A 13,749-nucleotide genomic window follows, 5' to 3' on the forward strand; every position below is an offset into this window, starting at 1 on the left:
TTCTTTGGGAAAATAAGATAAGAATATGTTAAGGAAGTATCATTTGAGCCAAACCTCACAGTATATGTGAGATTTTGAGATGGTGGGGAGGGCTTTTCAAGATGTAGACTCGCATAAAGAGAACGTGTAAACTACCATAAGAGAATATTTGAATACATTTAGGACACAATAAATTGTCCAAGTTGGCTAAAGAATATGGTAGCATATGAAGAGTATGCAAAATAAGAATAAACGTTTGGACCATATTATAGGGTGCTTTAAATACCAGACTAAGAAGTTTGGCTGCTACTCTCCAAGACAGTAAGAGCTGTGGAGTCTTCAGAAGGAAAGTGATCCCATCAGAACCTTTCTTTAGGGAGACTTGGAGCTGGAGTTGAGTCTTAGGTAGGATACTGCTTGGCAGCATGCCTTTAGTCAAAGTTCCTAAGCCCATCTCATCCACAAGCACTTTATACTTCTACAAAAACCAACTGATAGTGCTTCTCATGGTTGTAAAGAAGGTCATATGAAAATGTCTAGCATCGTACCTGGTACATAGTTGGTAGTCAATATTATGTTTACTGAACCTGGAAGCAATGGATAAAGTCAGGGATGATTTGGCAAGGGAAAGACAGTAAAGGTGAGTGGCAATGAAAGTATGAACCAGAGTGGTAACTGTAGAAATGGAAAATAGAATCAGTGTGACTTTGGGTATCTCTTCCAAAAGGAGAAAAGAGCCAGAAAGACTAGAGCTTTGAGGAGGGAGAAGGACTAGGAGAAAGAGGACCTTATTCTGCACAAGTTAGGTTGGAGGTTATAGTGACTACAAAAGAGTAGTCCAGAAATGGAGTTTTTTTAATCTGCTGTTTCTTGTTTTTGTTTTTATATTTTCCGTGCTGTTATTTCAACTTTTAGTGAACTTGTAAGTTAAACACTTTATTTGGACTTTATGCCCTATTTTTTTAGATCTCCTTTTTCGAATAGAATAAGGGAAACAATATAGTGGTAAGAACCAACATTTATTTACTTTGAGTTTTGGTGGTGCTGGGATCAAATGCAGTCAGTGCTTCATGTGTGCTAGGTAAGTACTCTAACACTTAGCTACTTCCCCAGCCCTAAATTCTTTTTTCAAAAACTTTTGAGAGAAAATTAAGGAGAAATATTCCTAAAACTTAAGCACTACTTTTGGTTCTCAGGGTCTCAGGACCCTGCAATTGACTATAATCCAAGTAAGACTGATTGACTCAATCCATGCTTTTTCACAAGCTATTAACATCCTTTTAAGGCATGGTAGTACCTTCCCATAAACACTCATGTAGCCAGATAGCTCATTTTCTGAGTGTAAACAGATGCAGGACATGGAACTAGGTGATTCAGGGAAGTCTTACGAGTTGCTATCAGAGGTCCATCCACCTTACTACCCACCTGTATCCAGCTGGGTATATAGCATTTATAATACACAAGCAATTTCTTTGTTCCGGTTGTTTTAAGACCTTATATGTGTTAACCATTTAATCTTCATTGATAATCCCATGAGAATAAACATATTTCTATCTATATTACCTCTCATATTCTCCATATGGGGAAACTGAGGCACAAAAAGAAAGTAATACCAGCTAGCAGATAGTAAAGACAGCCTGCATACCTAGGCAGGGTGATTCAGAGCTGGTGTTTTTTACCACTATTGACATAAAATAACAACTCTGCTTTAAAGGAAATATGAAATAGATTATTCTGAGTCCAATATAAGTGACCATGGCCAAGGAGCATAGAGTCAGGTTATCCTGAATGACATATTCCATCAGGGAAGAAGTTACATGAACTTTCATAGTCACACAACAAAACAGTCATGAATTCATACATTTATCGTTACATTGGTGGTGGGAAACATTAGGTAGGTAGAATACAGCAAGGTGGGAGATTTCTTATGCCGGGTTTCAGATGTTTAGCTTTAGAGATGGTGCAGGCTAGAGATCCGCTAAGCTTAATGATACATTCTGCTACTTAGTGATACATTCTTGGTCTAAGATAAACAAAGATAATTTTGGCTGTGGACCTGCAACATTCTAGTTCCTTCACAGTAGCAGTGTTCTAGTCATCCTTGGTCAGGCAGTCTACAGAATCTTTAACATAGATGCAGCTGTCTTCTAAGAACTTAAGTTCATACTACATCATCATCTTCACAAGTGGTGCCAGCAGGGCTGGGTTTAAGTCCACATTCTTCCACTCTACTTCTATGACTGTGAGCAAGTTATTTCATATCTCTAAAGTAGAGGGACTACCATCTGCCTTACAGGGTCTAGGGGCTAAATGTGGGTAAAACACTTAACACAGCATCTGCACTTAGAATCTGTTTCGACTAAACGTACCGCATTTGCTCCCAGGTTTTCAGTGCTGAGATTCTGTGTGTCTTTATCAATTCTGCGTCCCCATTACTTTTGAATCCTTCCTGTAACAAGGTGAAGAGGGCAGAACAAATAGCTTTCTCAGTCATGGGATGGAGATTTTGTTTTGTTTTTTTTTTTAAGATGACAGGCCCAAATGGTGATTGAAAGCATTACCAAGTTTGCTGATAGCAACTAGGAGGAGGATGGAAACCAACTACCTGTTGCCCATCACAGCTGAAGCTAAAACATGAACAAATCTTAAATTTCAGGAAGGTTTAAGCAAGAAATTAAGAACTCCTTATGATTAAAGAGTGTGTTGATGTCAAAGCATAGAAAAAAAAACCTACTCATATCTGTAATTAATAACATATTTATAGGACACTTAGGAACTAGTTCATGGTATTTACTCAAAACCTCTAACACACCACTTTGCATTTTACTATAAATGTCAGGTGTTTAAAATGAATAGGCTAAAAGTAAAACTAGGTTGAAGCTTCTGTTTTTGCCTTCAAACAGGCAAGTGGAAAGGGAGAGGCAGCAACAGCAGCAGTTTAATTCATACATCCTATCAAGCCAGTCTTTTTAGTATTCTCATAAGATATTGACTGTTTCTCCAAATAAATAGTGAACATTACAGTTCATACTAGATTTGGGAACAGCTGTGTTTCTCATATGTAAGCATATTGATTTATATTAATATTGGGTTGCACTAGACAAAAAGGAAGTTGTATTTGAAAGTTGCTTATGTTAAGCAGCGTACTCTATATTGGAAGAGATAAGAATGTCTTATTAATCACTGTATTAAGACTACTTCTGGACAACTCATTATACTTCCTTAAAGGTCATCCAGTGCTTCTTAGTGTGTGGACAGATCAACACTGAGAAAGTTGTCAGTAGTCCAAGTCAGAAGCCATAAAGCATAAGGTGAGAAGTATCGTGAAGCAGATTTTTTAAATTTTTGCAGTGATTCACTCATTTGCAAAATTTGGGGAAGCTTGCATATTTTAACAATAAAATCAGCAGTCTGTGTAAGATAAAACTTATGTATGTTTAGATATTGGTATGGACTATCTTTTCCCATTTAAAGAAAATGCCATGAAGAAGACTGCAAAAATCAACCACAGTTGTACTACCCAAAGGGAACACTGTTAAATTTTCATAAAAACTGTACAAACATACACCGTTCACATACAGAATGTGTGTATGTGTTCTTTGAAGAATAAAAGCCTTTTTCATCACTTAACAATATTTGGGGGCATGTTTCTGTCTCCATGTACACATGTCATCATTTTTATGTGTGCATGATATTTTGTTGTATACCTTAATGTATTTAACCACTCACATACTGATGAACATTTGGGTTTTTTTTTTCTATTTTTGATGTTTTAAGGAAATCTGTAAGTCATGTCAGTGTGTATATCTGTACACATTTATTCTTTAAGTCATTGTTTGTCACACCATTTCTATAAAGGGCCAGATAGGAAATACTTTATGACAGTCACTGTCACAACTACTCAGTTCTGCTATTTTAGTTCTAAAGCTACCATAGAAAATATATAGTTAAGTGAGCATGGCTATTTTCTAATAGAACTTATTAAAAATCAGCCCATGGGTTATAGTTTGCTCACCCCTGATTTAAGTCTTTTTTAATGCAAAAATATATGATTATTGGTATGTATTTCAAAATGCATTCCAGCTAGAATAAGGTCTGTAGACTAGTACTACACCAGTGTTAGTTTTCTGACTTTCATCATTGTAATGTGATTATGTAAGGGGACTTTTTTTTTTTTTTAACATTACTGGGTGCCTTGAACTCACGGCCTTGCACTCTCTAGGCAGCTCTACCACTTGAGCCATGCCTCCCACCCTTTTGTGTTGGTCATTTTTGAGGTAGGACCTCACTTTATGTCGGGCTGGTCTGGACCATAATCCTCCCTATTTGTGTTTCCCCACATAGCTGGGATGACAGGCATGCACCACTGTGTCCAGCCATTGGTTGAGATGGGGCTTCAAGAACTTTTTGCCCAGGCTGGCAGTCCTCCTAATTTCTGCTTCTCAAGTAGCTAGGATTGCAGTCGTGAGTCACAGCACCCAGCTAAGAGAATGTTCTTGTGAGTAAATACTTAGGGGTAAGGGGCCTCATGTCTGCAACTTATTTTTAAATGATTCAGGAAAAAAATATGCAAAGAAGAGAAACAAATGTGGCAAAGTGCTAATAACTAGAAAATATGGATTCAATATAAGTGGAAGTTTTTGTTACATTTTTACATCTTTTCTGTTAGCTTGAAGTTATTTCAAGATTAAAAAAAGTTACTTTAAAAGCTACATTTAAAAAAAAACAAAACAATCTTTCCCTAAGGATCTCCTGCTTCTGTAGTAAGATACAAATCTTACTAAGTATATATTTAGTAAGACACACATCACTCTGTAGATGTATAATGCTAATATATGAAGGTAAAATTTGACTTGATGTTTAAGAATAAGAGCTGTTGCTTTCTATTTGACAAAGGAACTAAAAACAGCATGAGTGTTCCACTGTTATTTCATTAACAACCTCAGCCTTTGCCCACTTTCCTTAGCTTTTTATTTCACAGGAATGGTTGTATAAAATTTAAATTTGTTTGAGATCAAAACATTATTAGAGACTTCAATCAGATTTGAAAAGAGAGAAACAAGAAGAAGCCTTAGTGTATTGTAAGGTCATGTTCATTATTTTTCTAACAGCCTTTGAACCTCAGCAGACTATCATTTTTATTCCTTAGATCTCTTAGGTCAGCTGTATTTGTATAATGGAGTTTATCTTTTTTGCATATTCCTGGATCCTTGTTGTCTCTTTGTGACCAAAGAATGCAGTCCTAATTTACCATCCAGTTGCTTTAGAGACTAAGTTACCTCATAGCCAGCTGCTATTCTGTTTTGAGGGGCCTCACTTGTACTTTCACCAAGAAACAAATCTTCCTTAAAGAAGATTATGGAAGTTCCTGGGTTGTGCTAAACATTTATGACCAGATGCATTTAATCCTAACAACAACTCAGTGTGGCGGATATTATTAGTAGCTTCTTTTCTATGATTTGGATGTGGCTTGAGTGTGTCTCCCAAAGGTTCATGTGTTAGACAGTTTTTCCCCAGTTTGGCAGTGGGGAAGATGATAGCATCTTTAAGTCATGGGGCCTAGTGGGGGGTCCTTAGGTCATGGACCTGCCCTTAGAAGAGATTAAAGTAGCTCTCATGGAATTTCTGAGCTCTTGTGAGCACAACCCCTGAATTAGTCTCTGGCTTCCTGTTTTGCCTTCTCTTCTAAATGCTGTCACTGTAGTGGGGCCAGCTACCATAAGATCCTCACCAGAGTTTTAAAGGCATGCTGGTGCCATGCCTTTAAAACTCTAAAACTGAGCAAATTAGACCTTTTTCTCCTTAAGTAGCCTGCCTCAGGAATTTTGTTGTAATAAATATGGACTAATATATGTTTTTTGCAAATAAGTCCCATAGTGGCTAAACCACTTGTGGAGGTCACAGAACTAGTAAATGTAGCCAGAATTCAAACCCAATTGAGTACAAAGCTAACCAGACAACATTACAGTATTCTTGAACAAATTTTAAATCTGCCATAGTTCATGGAGGGTTTGGGTATGGGTGTTGGACATCAGAGGTTCTTCAGCTATTCATTGAGAGTTAATTGCTGAAAAGGTAGGTATTATTCTGACAAAAATATTTACTTGTACAGTCCAAGTGAAAGAATTTAGAAATTGTTCCCCATATACATCTGCCCCTTTAAATACCCTGTGTGTATATAATTTTTGTCATGATTGGAACAGGGGCAGCAAAATTTATTTCTGCACTGGCAGAAATATGTTACCTGGTAGATCTTTTTCATTTATCTGACTTAAATGAGTAAGAACCGTTCTAATTTATACCTTCAAGAATTGCTTACTTTAATGAAAGGTGTTTGAAAAGGTCCATTAGTGTTGCTAGAAATTTTTATGTCATGAAATAAAAGCAAAGAATTTGCCATATATTTCAAAGAGTTGTATTTTCTATGAAAAAGATGGTGTAATCATATGCATTCAAAATGCGAGCCTTCTTGGCTGATCAGAGACAGTTTCAAAGAAGACAGCTAATATAGTATTTTTTTTCTGTTAAAGTGATGGAACTGGATGGGAGATGACTGAGAATTTAATAGGGCCCTTGGAACTAAGGAGCATAGTTTGTAAACAGTCAAGGGTCTCGTGAAATATTTTAGTTTGTATCTTCTGTGCCATTAAAACAGCTTGTGCCTGGAAGGAGATTTGACTGATACCAGAATGACCTTTCAGAGACTCAGGAGTTTACTTCTTTTTATATGTATTTCCTTTTTCATTCTGGAATCTTAACTTTTTTTTTAACTTCTCAGAATTATAATTTACTGAAATACCATTCTAAACAGAAATTGAGTAATAGTACTCTAGCTCTAACTCAGTCACTTCTAATTGAGCCAAGTACTTCGTATTTTACCTTGCACCTAGCATGTTGGGGGTGGAACGGTGCAAAGAGTGAAGATGGACTGGAGCATGTGCTTATCTTTATGTTTTAACCTAGTACTAATGGAGTTAGTGGGCTCATCAATTGTGGTTATAGCTTTTAAAGGTGATGGATGATAAAATAGGAAATTTAGCCCTAGATTTTCTACAACCTGGTGCTTCCAATTGGGATAGACAGTAACCTGTTAGTTCCTAGCCTGCTAGTCATTTATGCCCTGTAACCATAAACAAATTGAACTGATGTTTGGTATTCAATGAAATGACCAGAGAATAGCATTTTAACACAGAAATGTTGCACACAGGTGTTCACTTTGCAAATAACTCAGGAACATTTAAAATAAAAGTTGTAGTTTTAGAAATTTTGACCTCTCAACTATAACTCAAAGTTTGGGTATAACTCTTTGATATGCTAATCATAATGGCTAGAATCCTTAATATCCAGAATTAAATCTACCAAGCAAAGGTGATCTACACACTGATCCATCAAAAACAATGATTGTTTTTTTAGTCACATTCAGTCCATTTAATAAAAATACTATAAACTGGGTGGCTCATAAACAACAGAAATTTATTTTTCACAAGTCTAGAGACTGGTAAGTTCAACATCAGGGTTCTGTGTAGCAGATTCTATGTATGATAAGGGCCTGCTTCATCGCTGGCCATCTTTTCCTTATGTCCTCTCATGGCAGACAGGACAGAAGTTAGTTGGGGCTTCTTATATAAGAAAGATAATAGCACCACTCTTGAGGGCTCTGCCCTTAATACCTAATTAATTACCTCCCAAAGGCCCCACCTGATGCCAGCATCTTGGGGGTTATGATTTCAACATAAGAATTGGAGAAGGGGATGACACACAAGTATTCAGTCTATAGCAGTCCTTCTGGTGACATATAGCATTTTGGTTACTTTGACCAAAGAAGCTATTTTATATTCCCATGAGCACAGTGACCAAAAAGAGGCTTTCTGACAGAAATGTTTGGATTCTACATTAATAGTATAGGTTTTTGAAAGCCATTCTTGTAATTTGAATAGTCCCAAAATATCTAAGGTATTTGGTTGGCATAACCAAATAGTTCTACTTTCAGGCATGCAATTTATAAACTTCAATTTATAAACAAATTGTTTTTAGACTCTCTCTAATATGTTACTCTAATTATACCTCTGCTGAGGATGTTTACTCAACCAGAGGGCTCTGAAAAAATAGTGCACTTCTCTGTAATAGTAGAATTTTAGCCAATATGAACCCTAGTTATTGGCAGTTTTTAAAATGAGGGAGAAACTGGCCAAATTTCTGTAACCTGTAAGAAAGTAGGTAAAGCTGGAGCCCTGGCCTAGTAATGACCCAGAGGAGGAGGAGAAGGTAGAGGTGTGGATTTAATAGAAACATGGAGTTTCCCATGTACCCTTGGCCAATCTATAAAAACCCATTTTGTAGAAGAAAGTGTGTTTGTCTCCACTCATTAAAAATATAGGCAACAAAACCATTATACTTAGGTACAGTAGGAGTTGGAAAAAAACCCAAGTCCTACAATGAGTAAGGCGTTCCCTTTCAAAATGTTAGTGATGAGGGTTGACCTCCATACTTGGCTCTTTCCTTAAAACTTCTCTCTCTTACAGCCAAAGGCTATCTCCACTTCAAGTCTCTTCACTGTGCTTTTCATAAAAGTGTTCCTGAGGGGGGCTCTTCTGTTGTTCTGGCATCCCTACGCTGAGGGAGTCCAGTCCCTGAGTACTTGGAAGTAGCAGTGATACTCTCTCCCTCTCCCTTGCCTGATTCCCTGTCGCCCTCTTACCTATACACGTCTCATGGTATATCATCCTTCAGTCTTGGAATATAGTTAAATATTCTCTAAATAGCTAACCACAATATAGATACTGTCCACAGTGGAGGCAAGAATTCCAAGAGCATGGTACCAGCATCTGAGAGCTTTTGTGCTTCATCATAACATGGTGGAAGGGCAAGCAAGCACCCAGCAGACAGAGAAGGGACCAAGAGGTAGCCAGGGTTATAGCAAACTCATTCCTTCCATAATGAACACACTCCTGCAATGTTAATCTGTTTGTGAGGGCTAAGCCTTCATGACCTAATCACCTTTTAAAGGTCTCACCTGTATGATCCTTGAGGATGCAATTAAATTTCAACATGATGTTTAGAAGGGACATTCATAGCAATCTCCAAAAAAATTAAAACAGGAAATGTAATGTCCAATTTTATAATAAGTACGGCTTTTAACTCAAAATATTTTAAGTACTGTTTGCTGACTTACAGCTTTTAAAATCAGCCAGCCTTGATAGTTTAATTATAGTTAGAAAACAAATAATAGTAATCATGAACACTGATGGTTTAATTTAGAAGGTTGAAGTTACAAAGAGGAGAGGTAGAGAAGGGCTAAAATCAATAAAGATATTGTTTAGAGTGGATGAATAAGAAATAAGGTTATAAGTGTATTAAAGTTACAAAGAGGTATGTAGAGCAACTAAAAACAGTACTATCACTATATAATTAGAATAAGCTAACAACCTTGTCTGCTACTAATAAGGAGTTAACACATTGTCTAAAATTTGATATATTAAGAGATGATGCATACATAATATCTAGAGAAAAAATGGCAACTCCTAGAACAACTAAAAACAGACTTTTAAAGTCATTGCTATGGTAGTTGTGGGGAGCTTGACAGACAGCTCTTTATTATATGTTCTTTTTTGTATTTACTATTTTAACTACATATAAATGTTTGCTAAAAATTTAAATTTTTATGCTATTTTAAAATTTAACAGTACCAAAATAAAAAGTTAGATTACATTTTATAGGTTTTTCTTTCAGATACACTGTTCTTTTTTCTGACTGTATCTGGTTTAACCCAGTATCTATAGTCTAATAATTCTAGTTATCTCAAGTTAAGAGTCAGTATGCATTTGATTGACTTAAGTTAAATGGAAAAACTATCTAAATGTTGTTCTTCCTGATTGACTTAAAGATCATCAAAATTCATCCCAAACTGCTTTTATTCAGTTAGGTAAATTGAAAAACTAAGGGCTATCTGAAATAGTGACCTGTATAATTCAGTATCTTAATACAAAATTTGTATATCTGGAGGATTATCAATGTACTGGATCCTGTTACTTGCAAATAAAGACAATTTTTATCCTCCAAGCTTTATGCTTTCCCTTTGTGCTTGATTCTGCTATCTATAACCTCCAGTGCAGAGTTTAAGTGGTTAGAGAAATCCTTGCTTTGTTACTGATTCAAGCAGAAAACATTAACTATTTCTTCCTCCGAGTATTGAAGGTTGAAGTCAGGGCCTCTTGCTTGCTAGACAGGTGCTTTACCACTTGAGCCACTCTGCCAGCCCAGAAAAATGCTAACTCTTTCACCTTTGAGCTTTACGTTTTGTTTTTATTTTTGTTTTACAGTTATCAAAATATTTATTACTTTCCCCATTGTTTTGTTTTGTTAATATGCTGAATTACATTGATTGATTCCTGACTGGTAAACCTTGAATTCGTGGAATGAACTCCATTTGGTTATCAACATTATCCGTTTTTTTACATTACTGGATTGAGTTTTATTTTCCATTCAGGTTTGAACATTAGGGATACTAGTCCATAGTTCTGTTTTCTTGTTTTATGTTTGTCTGGGTTTGGAATCAGTGTAACATTGACTTCAACATATGATTTGGGAAGTGTTCCTACTTTTTGTATTTCTTGAAGATTCCAAGAGTTTCTTTAAGAACTCACCAAAGGCCAGGCTCATGCCTGTAATCCTGGCTACTCAGGAGGATCATGGTTTGAGGCCTGCCTGAAAACCAAAAGCAAGATCCTATTTCAAAAATACAATACCCAACACAATATGTGATAAAAGATAAACATACACAAAAACAAACATGATCATATGCAAGCTCATATGTAGAACATGTTAGCAACAGTGGGATTACTTTATGGAACTCGAGGAGGGAAGGAAAGGGAAAGAGAATGGTAGAGCATCAACATAAGGTAAAACACAACATCTGTGAAGGTAGGGGATATGAGGATGTGTATTGAAAGCTATTGAAATTGGGAGAGTGGGAGGTAAACGGGTAAGACGGAGTAACAGAAGGGATTAAACGGACCAAAGTAAAGTGCACCCCAGTGGGGATACAATAAGAAATCCCTTTGAATACTGACTTAGATATTAATAACGAAAGACAAAGAATGTAAAATAGTGGTGGGGGAAGTACTAGTGGGAGGGGGAGGGGAAATGAAGGAGGTTACGGTGGGGGAATATGGTTGATGGACTTCACATACAAAATAGAACAAAGAAATCTCTTGCTATAGTTTTAAGTGGGGCGGAGAGGGGGCCAAGGGGGAGATATGGTTGGGGTGATCTAACCAATGTACAGTATAAGCCTATTTGGAATTTTCAGAATGAATCCCCCTGTACAAAGAATATATCCTAATTTTTAAAAATTCAAAAAAATGCCCAGCACAAAAAAGCCAAAAAAAAAAAAATTTCACCATAGAAGCAATCAATATGTGAAGGGTTTTTTTGTTTGTGGGAAGATTTAAGAATGTGTATCTAACTGATAATAAGAGTATTCAAATTTTCTCTTTTGGGATCTGTGTTTGTCATTTATATCTTTAAAGGAAAACATTCCAGTTCATCTGCATTGTCAAATGCATTGGCAGGATGTTGTTCATACTGTTGCTTTATTCTGTTAGTGTCTGTGATGTTTCTCTCTTTTTGATTTTGATGATATATGTCTCTTTGCTTCTTGATCAGCTCAGCTTAGTGACTTATCAGTTTTACTGATCATTTCATTGAGTTAGCTTTCAATGATTTTCTCTTCTATTTTCTATTTCATTGTTTCTGCTTTTTATTCTTTCCTTGCTTTTACTTTGGGGTTTCAATTTTCTTAAGGTACGAACTCAGATCACGAATTTTAGATATTTTTTCCTCCAATATGAGCATTTGAAGCTATAAATTTTCTTTAAATACTGCTTAATTATATCCATTAAATTTCTCTTGATTTTATTTTCATCATTTCATTCAAAATATTTTCAGTTTCTCGTGAGTTCATTGACTCATGAATTATTTAGTATACTGCTTTTACTTTTTAAACATTTGAGAAATTATTTCTGATGTCTAATTTAATTCTGTTAATCAGAGAACATACTTTGTATGAATTCAGTCTTTTAAAACTTACTCTTGTTTTATGACCTTCCACATGCTAGAAGCACTTGAAAAGAATGTGTATAGTCCCACTGTTGGTTATAGTATTCTATAAATGTCAGTTAAATCCAGGTTGATAATGTTTGGATCACCCGAGCTTCTGCTTATTTTATTATTATTAGTTTTTGTTATATTTGGGGTGGAGAAATAAGTTATGTCTCAAATGGCAAGTTTGATAGTTAACATTGCAAAGGGAGATATGTACCAGGATAGGAGAAATTTGTGACCATGTTTATAATCTGCTACAGGGTTCATTTTACTGTTCTCTGTATATATTTGAAATTTTCCATAATAAAATGTTAACAGCCAAAACCTCTGAGATAATGATATCCTATTCCAAGGAGTGCATACCACCAGACACAGGGGAAATATTGAGGATATTTATTTTTATATCATCTAAAAGGTTCCATTTGTGCATATGTTTTATAATGTATAAGGTACGATATATCTAACAGTCATATAACTTCAAGATATATATGTAGGAGACTATTATATATTTCTTATTTAAAAATAGTTTCCTCTATGGAGGAATCAGTTTTGTTCCAACAATCATTTCATCATTTGGATGGTCTTTTAAATTTTATCTTAAATTTCACAATAAAACATTTTTTGTATGATGCTCACTTTTAAATGGATTGTTCTGTCAGGTTTTCCTGGAGGAAAGGAACACAATTCTAGGGGTTGAATTTAGGGTCTCATGCTTGCTAGGCAGGCTCTCTATCACTTGAGCCACTCTGCCATCCTTTTTTGGGTTGGTTATTTTTGAGATAGGGTGTTACTTCATGCCCAAGCTGACAAGCCTCCTATTTGTGCTTTTCCACGAGGTGGGATTACAGATATCCACTACCACACCCAGCCATTGGTTGACATTGGGGGTCTTGTGAACTTTTTGCCCAGGCTGGCCTTGAAACACGATCCTCCCAATATCACCTCATAGTAGCTAGAATTACAAGCCTGAGCTACTGTGCCTAAGCTAATGTTTTTAATTAAGAGGTGTTTGGGTTTTATTTTCCATTGTTTTATTTTTCAGTGCTGGAGATCAAACCTAATAGGCAAGCACTCTACTACTGAGTCACATCCTCAGCCTAAGCAGTGTTTTAACACTGAAACTTTAGAACCGCTGTCAGAACTTAACTGGTAATTCCTAAACTAAAACTGTAAACTCAGATAAGCCAGTGGTACAAATTTAAAAGAAAAATAAAGAGCTCCTAACAAGAAAAGAGGTAAAAGAAGCAGAACCTTGTGTTCTGTTCCTTGTGTAAGTTTGAAATTAACAGCATTTACTAATAGTAAAAACTGGGAAGAAATGGAGATTATGTAGCATTTGTCCTGATTAATTGTTCCTATGACAACCTTCTCTTTTTTCCCATCTGGAATGTTTATTTCACATACCATTTGAAAAGAGAAAAATCAAAGGGAAAATATATGCTCAGGCAGCAAATTAAGAGCCTATATTGGTAGGGCACTGGTGGCTCACACCTGTAATCCTAGCTACTTGGATAGCATTTCACCTTTCTGCTTATTTCCATATTTTCTACAGTGAGCATGGATCTTTAATAAGACACATTGAAGACAAAAGTGTTTAATTTTTTTATGGCTTAAATGTGTAGTCTTAAGAGTATGTCAACTTATATTGTTAAAATAATGATTTCTTCT

General features: G+C 35.9%; 1 protein-coding gene across 1 annotated transcript in view; it reads left to right on the forward strand.

Annotated features, from left to right (window-relative positions):
- The window catches only part of Pdzd8 (PDZ domain containing 8), a 64,999-nt gene that overhangs the window by 41,312 nt on the left and 9,938 nt on the right, over positions 1-13,749 (forward strand). The window lies entirely within an intron of this gene.

This window comes from Castor canadensis, chromosome 7 (genome assembly GCF_047511655.1).
Source record: "Castor canadensis chromosome 7, mCasCan1.hap1v2, whole genome shotgun sequence".
Lineage (NCBI taxonomy): Eukaryota > Metazoa > Chordata > Mammalia > Rodentia > Castoridae > Castor > Castor canadensis.